Below are 18,560 nucleotides of genomic sequence, written 5' to 3'. Positions count from 1 at the left end.
TTTTTGATCATTGCTCACTGAGGATGAAATCCTCAGAAACGATTCTCCGGTCAGTTTCCTTGCGGCACGACGTCGGCCATAAAAGTCCCCAGATAAACAGGAAGGGGGGGGGAAAAAAGAGAAAGGAAAATATTAGAACACGAAGTGAAAACGGCAATAAAAAAAGAAAGAAACATAAAGGCGAATGTTCTTACCCCTTGGTGATGCGGCGTCGGGATTCTTCACCGGAGGGGAATGAGCTGCACTTAACTCCATGCAGTTGTGATTTCTCCAATTATGGGTGACAGCTCCCAATCCGCGTGGGAGGTGGATCACCTCTGGAAGTGCCAGGCAGAATGCGAGCTGCACCACCGCATTAATAATTCACCGGAGGTGCATTCATATTCCGTCTAAGCGCAGCAGTTTGGGGGCCCATTAGTGATAAAGGCAAGCAGACGCTCCCTTATAGCTTTCAACTTGATGTTCAGTCGCAGGTAGAGAGCCCACGTGTTTGATTTTTTTTTTTTTTTTTTTTTTTTTTTACGAGGCGAAATGCTTTTACTTCATTCCCTCACACTGGGTGCGACTACATAAACAAAGTTTATAAATTTTCATCAGAATCCAAGCTGGTGTAGCGCTTTTAAACTACCGCTGAGAAGTCTGTTAAAATCCTAGCCGCTAAGAGAAAGTGTCATTTTTATGTGTTTTTATTTTTTGTCGTCTATTTTTTTTGTTTGGTCTTTGTCTTCCCTTTATGAGTTTACAAAGGCATACGGAGTACATGACAACAAAGTTTGAAAGACTCCCCGAAGGAAATTGTTCGTCCGTTGTGTCGGCTGCCTTCGGTGCCAAATGGCAGCAGTGCTGAACAAGTACGGAGCGTACCGAACCAACTGCTTTGTCTCAGCAGGTTGCAGCACACACGGCTTTTTCTTGGGGGAAAAAAAAGGAATAAAAAAAAAAAAAGTACTGTGGAGGATTGTTTCCAGAGGGGATAAGTAGAGGAGAAGCTGCTTCAGGTGGGGGAATTCTCCCTGAGTTAAAGTGGATACATACAAGACAAAAAAGCCAGAATACAGATTCCAGCAAAGCGACAATTTTTTATTTCTATTTTTTCCTCTCTATCACCAAATCGTAAATATAAACAATCGGGAAAAACTTGTGATGCAAACCTGTGCGAGACGAGCTGGGATTTTTGTATCTGCTTCTCTGCGGATCGCGTCGAGCGTCCCAAGGTTGAGCGTTCTGCTTTTGATTGGTTTCAAATGTTTCCCATTAAAACCGAAGGAAGTAGAAAACCACTTTCTGCTTGCAATGAGGACACAAAATGGAGCTTGAGCTTCGGAAAGCTCACTGGTTACATGTGATATTCACAATGACGCCTGGAATTTGGTTTTTGAAGGAATGCAGCCTTTGAAACTATTGAGCACCTGCAGAACGGAGCCAAGAAAAATGTCTAAACGGGAGCGGCGACTAAACAAAAACCGTAATTATCTCTTTGACAAAGCCAACCTTGTTTGTAAGTCCTTTTTGATAAAAAAAAAAAAAAATCATAAAATGTTTTAGGCTCAATTTTCACTTTCTCACACTAAACATTTTGGAACAAACGTGCTTGATCCATACCTTTGTTGATTTGATTATATGTTTGTTTTTTTATCATGATCTTGTTGAATTCAACCAAACATAACCGGGGTTTTACATGTGATTATTGTTTTAAAAATATTGTATGTTTTTCCATCTTTATTTAGTTTTTTGTTGTTCTTGTTGTTTTGCAGTTTGATTAACCGTGGTTGTTTAACATATACTTTATAAATAAGGTATATTTTACTTCATTTCAACCGATAAGGAAGACAGGTAAAAGATATGAAGCCTACATGTTTAATCTTGTTTTATATCTGACCAGATAAGATAAGGGAGTCTAATTCAAACAACAGGGAACATTCAAGATAATCTACACTAATTTTACTCTTCACAAGATTTCTAAAAAAATAATAAAAAATACAATTATGACGGATTTAATTGAAACACTCCAGGCCCTCGTATCAAAGTTGTGCATGTGTGCAGAGGAATTACGGATTTACACTCTTAGGATTTCCTTCATAAACTGAACTGTAACAAACTCATTGGACGTCTTTTAATGCTGTAACAAAACTCTTAATTTGGGAAGAGTTTTGAAAAGTTTCTCGGTTTTAGTTCAAGATTTCACAAAAAACAACAAAAAAAAAAACTGCAAAAGGAAACGACTAAATATTTAATTCATAAAAACTGCGATTTTTAAAGGCTGCTCCGTTAACAACTCCCCCCGCTCGTCAAAACGATCTGTACGGTTCAATGGGTGTACCGTTTAGCATGAATATTCTGAAAAGATTAATAAGGAGAGGAGGAGCCACACAGAGATGTTTCAGTGCATGAAGGCTTGTAAAAAAAAAGAAAAAAAAAGAAGAATAATTACTTAGTTTAAAGCCAAAAAAGGTGACATTCGACTGTCAGCAGGTGAGTGTGAGCTCCATGAAAGCCACATGACCTTTTCACACAAAAGACCCGCTCTCCACTTAGAACGGAGTGAAAAGGGTGAAGAAATTGCAAGGGGAAGAAAACTATTTCATTTAAGATTATGAACCCCGTATCAATGCTGGCTGCACGGCGACACCTGATTCTTAATAACACGATTTCTTCAAAGGCATTCAGCAAATCACAGTGCATTTCCATTTCAAAAGGAGGAAAAAATTGCTTTCATTTCACTCTCAGTATTTCCCCCTTCTAAAGGTGACTTTTATTTCTCAAAGAGTGTTTTTTAAGAGTTTACCTTTAATGTGGGTTTGTCAGCGAGTGATGTCACATCAGCATATGTTTAGGACTGTCTCTGGAAATGTCCTTGGGAATCATAGCAAAAGTAGTGACACAAATTGGTGGGTTTTTACATAAAAGGGGATCGGCGCAAACATTTTTTATTTTATTTTTTTTGCTAGGGGGAGTGAGATTCACGGAGAGGCGTGGGCTGACATTTTAAAAAGTAGCAGGTTTTAGTGCTACCATTTTGGTGTTTGTGAATTAACCGGTTTGCTACTTCCTTGGGTGACAGACTAACACAAAGTAGTGCATAACTGTGAAGTTACCAAATAGAACTATCACTATCACGATGCCGTGACAGTATGATATGAGACAGATAACCTGTGAATAAAATCGAGGTCCAGCTGATATTTTTCTGGAGATTTTCTGGAGATTTTTTAGTAATAGGGGAAAACCTCTACAACCTTTGTTGTGTATTTGTGCATCAACAGAAACAACCAATCAGAGCCAGGAGGAGGGTCTTTAGCATTGTCTATCACTCTCGTGTACCTGCTTATCAGATTTGCTCTCTGCTACATTTCATTTGGTTGACCACAACAGATCCTGCCATTAATCCTCAGGCTAGTAAACATGGCCACCGATGACGGCGGATTAATGCATTTCCTGTGATGGTTAGCCGTTTCTCCACCAGTAGCACATTGAACAGTGCGTACACGCAGGCACGTGCAGAGGGGGGGACCGGGGGTGCTTGAGCACCTGCCCTTTTTACTCCTTGCCCCAAAGTGCCCTTTTGGTCAATTTTTTTTTTTTTTTTTTGGATTATTATTTTCAAAGCCCTCTTCTGACACATGATAACATGTACTAAAATTATTTTATTTTATTTTATTTTTTTTGTACAACATAATAAGCCTTCCGGTCACCTTGTTACCTTTGACCTTTTGCCCATGACGCAGTTGCCTCTTGCGCAGTGACATAAGGCGGCTAACTGGAGCTCAGCATAGCGAACGATCCAGATCATATGTCTATGTTCCAGATTACAGAACAGTTTTTGGTGAATTAAAAAAAACGTTTTTGGTGAATAAAGTGGAGCAGACTTGCTACTTGTCAGATGACGGAAAACGTTGAAGTATCGTTTCTGCTTCAGCACGGAGTAGCGGTTTAAGCAGAGAGGTAATGAAATACAACAGACACTGACAGGCCTCTACGTCTGGTTTACTCTGAAGAACTACTGAGGGGAGGAGACAGCCAGGTGAGGAGAAACTGTTCTTATCTATCGATTCAGTATTTTTATCATACAGACTGTTGTTGTTGTGCTATTAGCTAGCTGCTAGCTACGACTTTGCTAGCAAAGCTATATAACTGAAAAGCTTCTTCCCTGTGTACGAGGCACATCGCCCGTCCAAAACGTATCATCTCCATAATGGATAAATGTCCGATTTTCTAATTTCCTTTACTGCATAATGTACATCGCATTTATTCTGGCGTTAGATAAACATAGCACTTAAATAAAAGTCCAACAAGGATATTCATTTAGAATTAAAAATAACTCACCCTGAATTACCATGATAGATATAATGTATGTCATTAATGAAGGGGAAAAAACTCAACCCAGACTTTAAGTTTAGGGTCTGGTTCGCAGAGTATGTAGTTAAATTTTTTCCCCAATTATTCAATGGGAAAAAATAAACTAACCTCAGTTAAGTAAAATAAAATTGTAATCAAAACTTTTGGAATTGTAATGATTTCTTTTTTAAAAAACAAATTCTTTTGTTTAAAAAAAACATTTTTTAAATTAAATAACTAATTTTTGTCTTGTGAACTTAAAAAGTTATTTGCCAAACATAAACTTTTATTTGCACACATCAGAAATCTTGTTGCGATTTTGGGTCCTGCCCATGACGTCATGTGAGAATCACAAGCAAAACTTTGAGTCAAACAAAAACTTAGAATATCAAGAAAAGATTTCTGACATGCACAAATAAGTTTGTTTTGCAAAAAAAATTCACTTCATGAGACAAATGTGTGATTTAAATGTTTAAAAAAGTTTTAAGCAAAACTCAGTAGGCTTTTCCCATAGTGACATGCATTAACAATTCCATTTTTGCTTTTGTTTTTTTCTTTTTTTCTGCAGTTCCACCTTAAAGTTTGATGCTGCTCTGCTTTCCTGAATGGACCATCTTTATCTCCACTGCAGCAAACAGGCAGCTCTTTTTTATAGATTACAGTCACTAAAAGGTTGCATTGTGCCCTTGTTTATATTTTTAATAGTGTAATTCTGTAAAGACAAAATATGTAAATCGGAGCTAAACCACCAGCTCTGATTTACATATCTTGCTGAATTGCGGGTTTGAATATTGCAATACTTTCCTATAACAAAATAGACCTGCAGAAAGAAATTACTAATAAAATATCTTACATATGCATAGTTCTATGCTCTGTATAGAGATTTACCTTAGCTTTGATTGTATATTTCACAATTTTGTAATTTATCATTGTTTATTAAACTCTGAAAGCTGTGTGGCTTTGTTAATATTCTGTCCTAGAATGCGGTAAGATGTGCCCTTTTTTCTTTTTTGAGCACCTGCCCCTTTAGTGGTCTCTGCACGGCCCTGCGTACACGAGCATGATTGACAGTGCTGTGACCTTCCTCCTAGCTCTGGTTGCTTTTGGAGTGGTGCATTTTTGCAAACAGTAATCGCAGCACTTGGAGGAGGTGGATTAGCTCAAACGTTTCTCAGATTATCTGCATAATACTGTCAGGACATGGTGACGGTTTTAACAAACACCTAAAAAACATTTTTTATTTTTTCTTGTAAAAGCTACATACTGCAGCTTTACTGGGAATGACGAGTACAGCTAAATGCTCTACTCTTTACATACATCCTTACATACATCCTGACAACCATACATCCTTTTACCTCCTTTCTCATATACACAGCCTACTTCATTACATTGATATTTGAGGTTTCAAAGGGTTTGAATACTTTTACAAGTCACAATATGTCAACTCTGTCCTCTGTAGCCAACTCCGTGCATCAGTTCACTGCTTAGCTCCAAAACATCCATGCCGATCACAGGCTGGCTCCCCCGGTGCCTGCGCCAGCCGCTGCATTCGAATTCCCCTGAGCCCTCCGAAACCAGAAACATCACAAGATCTTAACACGCATCCTTTGATTGCTCCAGGTTACAAAAGGCGGTTAAAAATGAGGAATACATTCAAAGGAGTAATTAATCATCTTAATCACATGTATGTGATGCTTTGGTATTTGCTTCAAACCGCCGTGAGCGGTTCATCAAAGCCAGCCATGTAGGTAATGACTTCCTTAACGCCCTCCTCAGATTTGCATTTAGATCGCGAGACAATTCCAAGCCAGCTCCTTATAATATCCAGTCAGCCCCATTCTGAAGAGGCAGTCATGCAGCGTGCCATGCTGTGTGGACACATAGTGTGATACAAAAGTAAGTATCTAAATGCCAATTGATTTGCACCAGCCATTACGGGATTCATCCCATGCAGAAAGAGGAATCTGTCGTGACAGCAGGGAAGATGGAGAGCAATTTGTTGGTTAGTCATGGAGGGGGGAACCTTTGCAAACAAAATCTAGGAGGAGAGACTGCATTAATGGGAGGAATCGCTGTGGGAGAAAATGCAAAAGACCAAAAAAAAAAAAAAAAATTAATAAATAAATAAAATGCACTAAATGACGGGACACTTAAGGTAATGACAAGCAATCAACAGCTTAGAACAAGAAGTCGATCGGGAGGGATAGGTGAACATAATCTGAAATCCTGCTGTTTGGTAATGTTCATAGAGTCACCAGAATGTCATGGAAGGTTAGCTCTCGTGTATCATTGGGTAATATACTCTTCAAGGTGTTTATGTGTGTGTATATATATATATATATAAGTAGAGAAAGTAGATGATCAGTTTGTTGTTCTTTTCTCCCTCAAATGTGATATGGGTTTGTTTTTTTTTACAGCTTGGAAAACTGGCTGGATAAATGCATCTACTTTACAAGGAATCCATTTCTGAGGCGCTTCTAAAATTAATTAGCAGTACGTTTCACTTTTCCTCCGTAGGCTGGCACGGAGGTCGGGGTGTCAGAACAACTACGACGTTAATAGATCAACCTTACAATTTGAAGGCAAACAGCCATAAAGTCTGCATAAAAGCAGCATTACTGACAGTGGTATTTTAGCCAAAGTGTTGCTGAAATTGGCAATAAGTGTTGTGACTGGTACGTAGCTTTGAAAATTGCATAACAGAAATGATGACAAGGAGGTGAGAATCTGCATATGAAGGACGTATTTCATGTGGGTCTCCAGTTCAGCTCTCACTGTGTAGCTTGTAGACTCACAGTAGAAGAACTAGGAGCGTCATCCTGTTCTGTTCAACCACATTCAAGAACAGGAATCTAATGCTACACATAAAACACTTCAATTCCTATAAGTACAACTTATTTTTGCACATCCTGGATCATGCAGCACCAAAAAAACGGAGACTCTTGCTTGAGCTCCTAGCTTCATATGTCCCCTATAGTAGCAGTTGTGTTGCACACATCCTGCGAATAGCGATGTTCGTCTGATGCGAAGATTAAAAGTTTAGCATTTTCATTTCTCTAAAGTGAGCAGCTTCGCATGGAAAAAGAGGAGGAGCAGCTCTCTGAACAGCCGTACCCCTAGCTATTACCTGCATACTGATTTCCCCTTTATGTAACTGCGCCGCACTTTGAATGTTTAGACAGAACAATGCACCAACGTGCACTGTAACCCTCTCGAGTGGTACGGAAAATAGGCACCACGTGAAGTGCGCTGAAACGTCCCCGGTGCGCGAGCGCTCACGTCGGACAGCGTTGTGATAAAGCGAGCGCTCGCCTTCTGTACAAGTCTTAGTCACCGCTGTCCTCGGCGTGATTTAGCCACTTCATTTGCATAGGTTAATTTCAAACAGCACCTCAAATTAGGCTTGAAAGGATAATTACTTAATCTTCTCTCTTTGCTCCCTCCCTCTACCCCCACTGCTGTATCTATTTTCCGCCCGGGTTATGTAAATGTGTCTTCCAACATCTACTTTCTTGGGCATCTGGTTATTTTGTCCATGGGCCAATTCATTTCCTCTCCCGCTCTCGCTCTCTTCTCTTCTCTCGGCCTCATAATATTGATTGGACGTTTCTTTAATTCACTCCCACTCGTGTACTCCCGAGCACATTGCCCGCACGCAAACCAGATGATCTTCACAATACACCTGAAGCCATCACTGGCGGTTTGACAGCAAGAGGGCAAATTTGCTTAAATTCAGTCGCGAACGTACCGAGCGCTCGCATTTAGAGGGCCGTCATGTCAGTTCAGTTCTTGTCAGCAGCGGTAATTATCTTTTGGCAATAGGCGCATAGCACTCTGGTGTATTTTTTCCTATATGAGAACATTTGTGTGTTTTTGATCGGGTCTTGCATGGCGCTCTGCTGCAGGGGACAAATTTGAGCTTCGCCTTTTTACTGGCAGGTAACATTCAGTCGAATCTCTAATATCGCGTCTGACCTCTTAGTTATGCAATCGGTTGCAGTTTGAAATTTTAACCGGTTCAAAGTCCTTATTTGACAATTAGTCGGCAGAAGCACTGAACCGGGTATTAAATGTTATTTCCATGCCGTCCAAGAGGTTTTCTTCAAACATGATTATCGGACCGGACTTAAGGGAGATGGAGCACTCTCACATTTGGCAATCCTCCCAGAGAGCTGCTACTCCACTCTGTTAGTCAGCTGTTTTACAATTTACTTCATCATTTACCAAACTCCAGATCAGTCTAAAGTCCACTTGTTATGTCAGATCAATGGAGATGCCCCGTCTCTTTAAGAGAATGATCACAGCCCTCATGTTTTTTGGAACACCGAGAAAGCACGGCACAAAGCCCGAGAACGTGGGACAGGATTAGAGAAAGCTCATCAGCAGATGACCATCGTCTGCTAGAAGCCAAGAGCTGTTAGTCAGCAGATTAATAGGTAAATATATTATGAAGTGGGTTCAGCACTTCCAGCTAATGCCTTATTGATATATTGGTGTGAAGTAGGCTTTGTTTGAACCTTTTTTTTCCTTCTCTTTCTGAGATTTCAAACAGCTTGCCAGAACTTCTTAGAGACTAACAAAGAGTCCGTCCCCGTCGCGCCGCAGAAATCTTTCAGGCTTGCTTCTGAAAACACAGGCATCACAGTTTGTCTGATTTCCATCTGCTCACAAACAAAACCTTTGGTTTCTCTGCTCAACAACTTCTGTATGACCATGTCCGTTCACCTGATCAGCTGCATCTCGGCGGTTCGATTTAAAGAACGAGGTTTGGATTTTCTGATGGCTGCCGTCCAAGACGGTCCATATTTGTCGTGTTCCAGGTCTCAAAATTGAGAGTACCTAGTTGATCTAGTAGTGCATTGTCCAGTTTCTTAAATGATAGACTTAGACACGGTCCGGGCTGATCTCCTAAACCACAAAGGATTTGTTACATGTCAACGTGTCACTTAATCTCCGGAGGCGCATGTTCTCCGTCCGCCTGGCAGCAAGACCCTGAGAGCAGGTGGCCCAAACTAAAGCTCCTAATCAGGGAACATGGCGAAACCCAAACTGAAGATAAAAAGGAGACGTTTCCCACAAAACGAGTTTATCTGCCTCCAGAATAGCAGTAGCCACTTCAATTCCCGGCCTAAAATGCGACTGTCTCGCATAAAGAGAAGCTTCAGCTTCAACACTTTTTATGCGGGTTAATATTGAAACACAGTTTGTTGCATATTTTTGCTAAAACACACCGAATCAAACTCCGAAATCAGATTAATTAACGCTGCGCGTTTTTGCGACAAGGTCGAATGTGACGGCGATAGCCACACAAACCACCTGGTGCATAAATATGTGAGGACGATACGACAATACGTACGTCCCACGGACTGAAATATCTTAAACAACCCGTCCGTTGTGGTCCAGCAGAGCAGACTAGGTGAAGGACTTTGTGTAATCTGTGATTTAATGTCCAATTATCTCTTAACCCAGTAAATGTGCAGCAACATACTGTAAATAGTAACTCTTGATTCACGATCTCACAACTCCCATAATCCGTTCTCGTCTCTCGTCCCTCCCTCGCCTGCAGATCGATGCAGCAGCCAATAAACTACCTGGTGACTCCCGAGTTCCTTTATTCACTTTTGAAATTATTGATTTAACATCAAACAGTGCTCTGTTCATTAGCCCGTCCCCCACTCTGTAAACCTTTCGCCAAAAAAAAAAAAGTGTAAAATGTGTAATTAAAGAAGGAAATAAGGTGCTACATATGGGAAGAGGAGAGAAACATCCCAGGGAGGGAGGTAAAACGCTCTTAAACAAAAGTTTCGAAGAAAAGAAAGCTAATCAATACCCACTGATTTGGAGTGCTAATTTGAATGCTAATTTCCACATCAGACGTTCACAGATCAGTGCGCGCGCGCGGGTGTGTGTGTGTGTGTGCGCGCTCGCGGAACAAGGAGGGAAACAACCAGAGTGTGTGAAAGGGAACAAAAAAAAAGAAAAAAGATGTGAAATCCTGGCACTGGCAAAACAAGTGGTGCGACCGCCAGGGTAATTAGTCAAACAGACCTTTCTTCTCATCAAAAAAGGCCAGCGGCCACGACTCTGCTGCCACATTATCAGCCTCGGCTCGTCCTCAGAGGTAAACAAGCACGCCGAGGCCAGACAACATCAAATTTAAACTCCACAAATCCCTGCCTCTAACGAATGGAGAGCCAGAGGGCGACTTCTTCCCCATCAGGTATGCAAGCGGAGTCATTTAGAAGCAAACAACAAACCGAGGCAGATAAAATGGCTGCTGCGGCGGTGGAGGAACTTTCTGCTCAGTTTGGCTTAAACAGAGGAAGCGCTATGATCTAACAAATACACCTGACTTTAAAGAAGGGTAAAAAAAATAAATAAAAAAATCCACCTGGAAAGCTGAAGCCATTGAGATAAGTTTATACAATTGATCTACAAGTGGCTCTGCGAAATAATAAAGCTGCAAACTGTATTTTTTTTTTTTGGATGGGACACTTAAGCTCAGCATAATGTTTCAAAGCTTACTTGATCATGACCGCTTCGTCCCTCTGTTAACTTCAAATGATGTTATGCGTACTTCAATCACGAAACCCATTTAAAGAATGCTTCAGAGAACACTTTGCAAAGGGCACCTTATGAGTGTTCATCTCTGGCATGAAGGTTAGCCAAATTTTTCTTTTACAGGTAACAGCTCCAAAGTACAGGCAGGGCTTTTCTGACTCAAAACTTTTACTGGTCAGTTCCTAATGGATTAACCCTTAATCTTTTTTTTTTTTTTTGGTTTTAGCCTCTCGTCTTCACCAAACCCGCACTGAGTCTTTTGTATGAAGCGTAGCAATGCTTTTTTTTTATTTTTTTTTTATTAACATCTACAACTTCTTAAATGCAGCTTAGAGTCTTCAGAAGAGATTTGCATTTGCGGCTGAATAAACTTTCTAATACCTTTCAAACAAAAGACTGTATTTAAAAAATATACAGCAGCTTTTACTGTTGTTTCCAGTTTTGTGCAGAGCCAGCAGACCTACCTTTCATTCGTCCTGTGATTGCTCTTGATCTTGAACAGAGCAGGGTAGAGGAGCCAAAAACACTCAATTAGAAGTAAAAGGTTACTGTTAATAAAATGTTTTAAAAAATAGCTAAGTAAGTGGAAAAAAGTTAAGTAAATGTGTAACTAATCGTGAGGTCTAATTTATTTTTAGAAATTATTAAACAGATTGGCAAAGCTCTAATATAATGCAGACAGTTTGGTATTTTGAAAATAGTGAAATTTGTCAGATAATTTCTCTACAAGACAACAAATTAGGGGCACAAGAATTTCTTAATCTCAGTTTTTTCTCAATAAAAACCATGACCCACAGCAGGTAACATAAGTGTGTTTGAGCTATGCAAGTTACTCCCAGTGACAAGTTGCACTAAATACTTCGTATGTATTTGCCCTCCGAATGACACAGGTGGCTTTGGAGACAGAAAAATTGCTAAATGCTAATGCTAAAACAAGGTACATCTTACATAAGATGTTGTGTAGTTGTGTGTCTGATTGAAATGCATCTGTTCTTTTCCACAGTGAAGTGACCAAAGGTTGCACTCAACTTTAAGAGTACTGCTACATCAAAATGGTATTACTCAAACTGAAGTAAAATCACGGTAAAGTGAGGCTACCAGAGTGTATGTTTTTTAAGTTCCTCACTAAATGCGACTCGTTAACACCTACCTCCAATTTTTGGGACTACGTTTTTTTTTTTTCCTCCAGACTCAACTACATTTTTACCTGGTCTCAGACAAGCTGGACTGTAAACATGCATATATTTTCCCTGAATATTTAAAAAAAGAAAGAACGCTGCGTGAGTGAAGAGCTCCACCTGGAGTCAACGTTGGATGCATGCGTTCGTCAGATGCCAGCTACTCTGCAGTTAGCTCGTACTTAGCAAAACACGCAACAGTGTTGGCCACAAGTCTGTAAAGCCTGAAACAAAGCGGTGAATGTACCGAGTTAAGACTGAGCGCACTCTATGATTGACTAAACAGTCAAGTATACCAAGTACAATCTGAGCCCCGCCGGTTTAAGATTTATTCCTGCCTGACAAATGACGGCAGAGTGGCTTTTGCATGCTCCATTATCATGATTGCTGAGTCTCCGGCTGCTGGCTGCCAGCTTGTTTCAGTGTCTTAGTCACAGGCAGACGCTTGCAATTAAGTTTTCATTCTGCTGATCGAACACTTTTTCAGCATCTGTAAAGTGTAGCTATTATTTACCCTTAATTTGCAGAGGCAAATATTTAAGAACAAGCGTTTGAAGAAGTAAAAATGAAAGAATGGTAAAAGCAAAACCGTGTCCTCAACGGGGCAGGATGAAGTTTAAACTACATGTAGAATTCTGCTTGCACTGAATGTCAAGTTGACATAAATTTGAACCTATTTATGCAGATCTACCGATAAAGGATGAAGTTCCTTTTTCTATTTCGGTGCATTTCCAAATGACTTTCGTATGTTTAATATTTTTCATCATGATTTAATTTATCAAACCGTTGCATACTCAGTAGCTATTCAGTTAACTCAAATTAGATATAAATTTATATGTCATATAAAGTTGACAACTGGCCTCCAAAGATGCAAATGAGCCAAATAAAATAACTAAAAACAAAGTTAACGGTTAACATCTGATGCCTAAATGGCATAGGTTTGCCATTTGTTTCCCCACATTTCTCAAATTATTCCTTATTTCTGTTCTTACTACAAATGCTCACAGAGCTGTTGGACATCCAGCGTTTGGCTGATGCTTAGCTTATGTGGAGGAATCAAGACTTCTAGAGTGTGTACTTCCATTTGTGTCGCTAACTTCCTGTGCCCTCTCAGCCTCCCACGTTATATTTATTGCCGTTTCCATAGTCCTGGGTTGGATCCATGGAGCCTTCAACTCTTTTAAGTCTGTCCCCAGAGAAAGACCTACCAGTTGCCATGGTGTTTTCCTGCAGCTGTGGATCAGGAGTTAGCCTGGGAACGGCTAGCTCCAAATCTCCAAAGCTCAGAATCTCCTTGAAACTCGAACCTGCCTCTGATGCCTCACCTAGCGCTTCTGCTCTAGAGACTCTAGAGGTGTCTGCGTCTCCTCTAGAGTCTCGCCAATCTCTCTTAAGCACAGCCTCTGTTTTTATACCACTGTAAATATTTTGAGTCTCGTATGCATGCGAGTCAGCAAATAAAACATGAAAAATTACAGGACTCTCCTCAGTGCTGCGGCCGCGATCTTAAAATTGACAAAAGCAACGGTCTTGCACAGTGAAAAATGATCGAGATTTCTTTTCTGCAAGCCCGCAAGCGTTCTCCAAGACTTCTCAAGAGTGTGTTCCTTCTACTTTTTGCCGTTCTGCTTAAGCCAGATTTACCAACAGGCCATGTGGCCCACCGAGGGACTTAACACAAGACTCCATCTCCATAAATTACCCGGATGATGGCACACGTAAGCACGGTTGTTAAAAGTGTAAATTAATTAAATTGGGAGGGGATCGACGGCATGATGAGTATAATGATGGATGGTGTTTTATAGACGAGGAGCACAATGAAAGAGGAGCTGGCAGCAGAACGGGGGGAAACTGGTTCTGGTGGTGGTTGGTTACACCGATACACCCACGTGGATCTGTCCGGGGGATTGGGATCAGATACTTCATTTGAGCAAAGCCACGCTACATCAAAGACATTCAAATGAAGTAGTCTTCTATTGCAAATTAAGCTCCGGGGGTGCTTGAGAGTGTGCATGCGTGCACGACCGCGTGGGATGAGAAGGTGGCAAAGGAGAAAGAAGAGAAATCAGGGGATGAAGAGGAAGAAAGAAAAGGTGTGTGTGGAGCTAAGCCTCTTTATCCATATCTAAAGGATCTATGAGTGCGGACCCTCGGATAGTGGTGCCTAAATCTCTTTAAGATAGTAAAGATGTTTAGGACTTTGATGACGAGTTCTAAAGACAAGACTCGGAGATTTCGCCATGAAAAGCCTTTTGACATGGAGATGTGGCAAAGATAAGGTTATCTGTTCATTACTGACCATACACTCCGGTCGAAATATATGTTCACCGTGTTGCTTTAAAGCACTCGTCGTTCTGAAAATGTACTGAGATTCTTGAGTAATTATGAGATCATGTTTCATACGGTGGGTGGGGGGGGGGGGGTGTAAAAACATAAATTTTTAACTATTTCACGTTTTGTTGTATCACGATCACAAATCCTGATGGATTTTTTATCGGTAATTTACAAGTTAGACCAACACAAACAGCATAGATGTCTTCATCCACTCATTTTTTTTTTTTTTTTTTTTTTTTTTGCAGTATGTCTCTCCCAGATTTACACATGCAGAAACAGATTTGCTCACTGCAAGACATTTCAAGCTCAGTCAGTTTGGACGGAGAGCCTCTGCGAGCATAAATTTTAAAAGTCTCGCTGCAGATCGTGAGTCGGATTTTTTTTAGGTCTGGACTTTCACTAAGCATTTTAATGCACGACCATGTTTTGATCCAAACCATTCGATTGTAGCTCTCGCCGCGCGTTTGGGGTAATGCTCTGACATGAAGGTGAACCTTTACCCCAGTCTCAAGTCTGTTGCAGCCTCTGATAGGTTTACTGTCAAGACTGTCCTGTATTTAGCTCCTTCCACCCTTCTATCAACTCTGATAAACTTCAATGTCTCTCCCGTGTTCAAGATGAGGATCAGCGGCAGTTTCCCACCACATACAGGTTTCTGTGGAGGCCAGACATTTTAGTTTTTTTCTCATCATACCAGAGCACCAAACTGGACTTATTGTATTTTATTATTATTATTATTATTATTATTATTTGCAATGACTTTCTTCTCCTTTTTTTTTTATGAAGGCCTACAAAAACACAAAACCTTGTCAAGTATTTTTGGTCTAGTTTCTAGTGTAAATATTTTAGTGCACTTGAAGAAAGACAAAACTAACTTAAAAGTAACTTTCCAGCAACATATAGATGCTTGTAATGTTGTTTTGTCTTGTTTCAAGTTTACTAAGATATTCGCATTAGAAACTAGACCAAAAATACGGGGTTAAGATTTTGTGTTTTTGCAGTGTGCAGACTCGTAAGTGCAGAAAATCATCATTCTTCTGTCATTTGTCTCTAAATGATGGATTTCTCCAGTTCTTCCAAAGTTTCCACGTGCCTCTTGGTTGCTTCTTTGATTAACGCTCTTCCTGACTGAAGCCTTTATTTGAAACCTGCGCACTGGGTGTAGTTTGATCCGGGAGCAAACTTGCTGACATGTTGGTCCTCCTTGGTTCGTCTTTCCTTTAGAACTATCTGATAATCAATCTCATCCTATTCTTCAAGCTCACTGGGAGGCTTTCATAAAGTTGTTTTGCATTGTCATCACTAACAGTATAGGCCCAAACTGGAAGAGGACACTGACAACTTCTACGCTTACAGAAAATAATAATTAGGACACAAAAGAAAAAAAAATGCAATCAAAATATCCTTTAGATTCAAAGTGCACAAAAATATGATGCACTTTGAGGTGGGCTGTCACCTGAAATCTCAATAAAACACGTTTAATCATGTGGCTGCAACGTGACAAGCATGTGAAAAGGCTGAAGGGTATCAGGTGTTTATCAAAGAGCTGTAGGAGGTGAAATTGAGAAAACTCCTAAAATAACCAAGTGGTTTTCCTCCTCTTGCTCAAGTTTCTCTCACCTGCTTAAGATTTTAATTGATCGGCCTAAACACACGGCGGAGAGCCAGGCTTAAGGTTTCAAAGGGAAAGAGATCCTGGTGAGGTGCATACCCAAAGTGTGGCAGGAGTGAAAGCTTTTCATAAACATTAATGATGAAAAAGAAGCAAATCTATAAAATTTCATATCCTATTTTTTTTTCTTTCTTTCTACCCAGTCCCAGTCCTGATCCCACTCAGTTATGAAGGTGTCAGGATTCAATTTTATTTTTTTATTGGGGTAATATACCTGTCTCGTCTCGGGTACTTGGACGTTTCCCCCATTAAAGGCTCTTTTCACTGGCCTTTTGGCAATATGATCACATCCAAAGGAGGTTTTAAGAATTTACCAAATTGCCTTTTTTTTTTTTTTGCTGAGTGTGTGAAACAACAAACGCCTCTCTCATTTCTCCAGCCACGTTCAAGGCAAAGCGTACGCTAAATAGGCCAGTGATAAGTGTTTATGGGATGTAGGGGCCTGACAGCAAGGGAAGATTAACACACTTTTAGCTATAAATGTTTACTTCCTGCCAAAAGGATTAAACATAAAAAAGCAAAATAGAGCGGGGTGTGTTCCGACTGGTACCCACCTTGGCTAATCCATGCTAATCTCACGAGAATGCCACGTCGGCCCATCACATGCGACGGAACGTCCGGCTGTCCGGAAACGTCCTATTGGAAGCAGGTAATGCTCGTCCCTGTCACAGATTTACAACTTCAAAGCGCCGCCACTATCTTGTTGCGCCAGAGACAATTGCAGGATTTCGGAAGCAGCAGCAAATCCTTCCGTTCCTTCCAGGAAGTTAGGGAGGAACCGTTTTTTTTGGTGATTGAGCAATGCACCTCTGTGTACCTGGGGATAAACCGGCAAAGGAACTAATCTTCTAGTAATTTACACAAAAACCTTCTCCATTTTTTTTTTTTTTTTTACTGGCGGCACGCATCTTCAGGCACGATTAGCAAAAGGATTTATTTTTATATTCGTCAAGCCTGGAAATTAATATTCAAGTCCCAGCAGTGGTAGCATCGTGTCATTTTGAAGCTGATAAGTCTACAGGATGTGTCTGAGATTTCTCAACACTTGCTTGTAACACAGTGGGGGTAATCGTCTCCCCCCCCGTTTAGAAACAAGAAGTAATTTTGCTATTTTTAAATGTGTTTTATGAGAACATCCCGTTATGGTTCTGGAGTACCATAAAGATAAAGGTGTGTCCTGGTGTAATTGTAACCTTCATGGGAGATTTTACATGTCATAATCAGGTTATGAAAGCAAATGCTTCTTCTCTCCTCTCTTCGCCAGTCTATTTGAAACGATGTACATATTATCCTGCAAAAGTATTCACGCTCCCCGAACAATCTGCCACACGCTAAAACCACCTCAATGCATTCTACTGCAGTTTTGCATGACGCATAAATAAATGAGAAATTGAAGAAAAACTGCACATAATTTTCAAGATTTTAAATTTTTTTTAAAAATCTGGGCACTAGATTAGGCACGAGTTTATAGTCTAAGGGAGGATGTATCTGTGAGCTTTCCTCCCATTCTTTGCAAAACAGCTCAAGATTTGCCAGATCGGATGGAGAGTGTCTGTAAACGCTGTTCATGTGTTTACAGCTTCTCAACTGGGTTGAGGTCTAGACTTTGACTGAGCCATTCTAATGCATGACTATGCTCTGATCTAGAATATTTTTTGTAGCTCTTGACTTCAGTCCCAGATTAAAGTGTTTTTGCAGCCTGTAATCCTTCTTCTTCCAGTATTGTCCTGTATGTAGGTCCTCAAACCTTCCCATCAGTTGTGACCAACTTCCATATCTCTGCTTAAAAGAAAAACATCCCACATCATGATGCTACTACCACCACCAGAATTCAACGTGACAATGGTGTTTTAAGGTGATGTGCAGTGTCAGATTTTTTGCTAAAGTTGGAATTTTACATGCAGGATATGAACTTCAGTTCTCCTCTGACCAAAGTATTTTTTTTTTTTTTTTTTTTACAAATTTGCTCTTATGGCTTCCTCTCTTTAAAGGAAATGAGGCCTTTAAAGGACTGCTGTATTTGTTTATTACTTATTTAAGGATTATGTAATTACATACAAGTTGACTCTAATATGTGAGAAGGCAATTGGCAGCACTGTGTACATCCGACTGCTTTGTAGTGAGTCGGTAGGACTGGTTAAAGAGTTCAGACGATGAAACAAGAGGGGAAACAAATCTCCTGAGAACTAGTAGCATAAACTAGCTCAAGACCAGGTGCATTTATGTATGTGGTGACCAGGTTCATGGCTTGTTAGCTGGTATAAAGAGTCTGGTATGTTTCTGGAGTGAGCTTAGGCTAATCTCAAAGTTATGTGCTTCAGCGTGCTCAGAACATATTTGCCCCTTCTTCACACACATCTTTTAACCATCAAAATCCTGGAACTTGAGATTATTTCTTTTTCAAAGATCAGTTGTCACCTGTTATTCCTCTGGATTGATTCCACATGTTAAATGATTCATTTTGCCGGCGACTTTGATCTGGC

Source organism: Poecilia mexicana, unplaced genomic scaffold (genome assembly GCF_051168715.1).
Source record: "Poecilia mexicana isolate PSO_F unplaced genomic scaffold, ASM5116871v1 scaffold_18, whole genome shotgun sequence".
Classification (NCBI taxonomy): Eukaryota; Metazoa; Chordata; class Actinopteri; order Cyprinodontiformes; family Poeciliidae; genus Poecilia; species Poecilia mexicana.
This window is presented reverse-complemented; position numbering follows the sequence as displayed.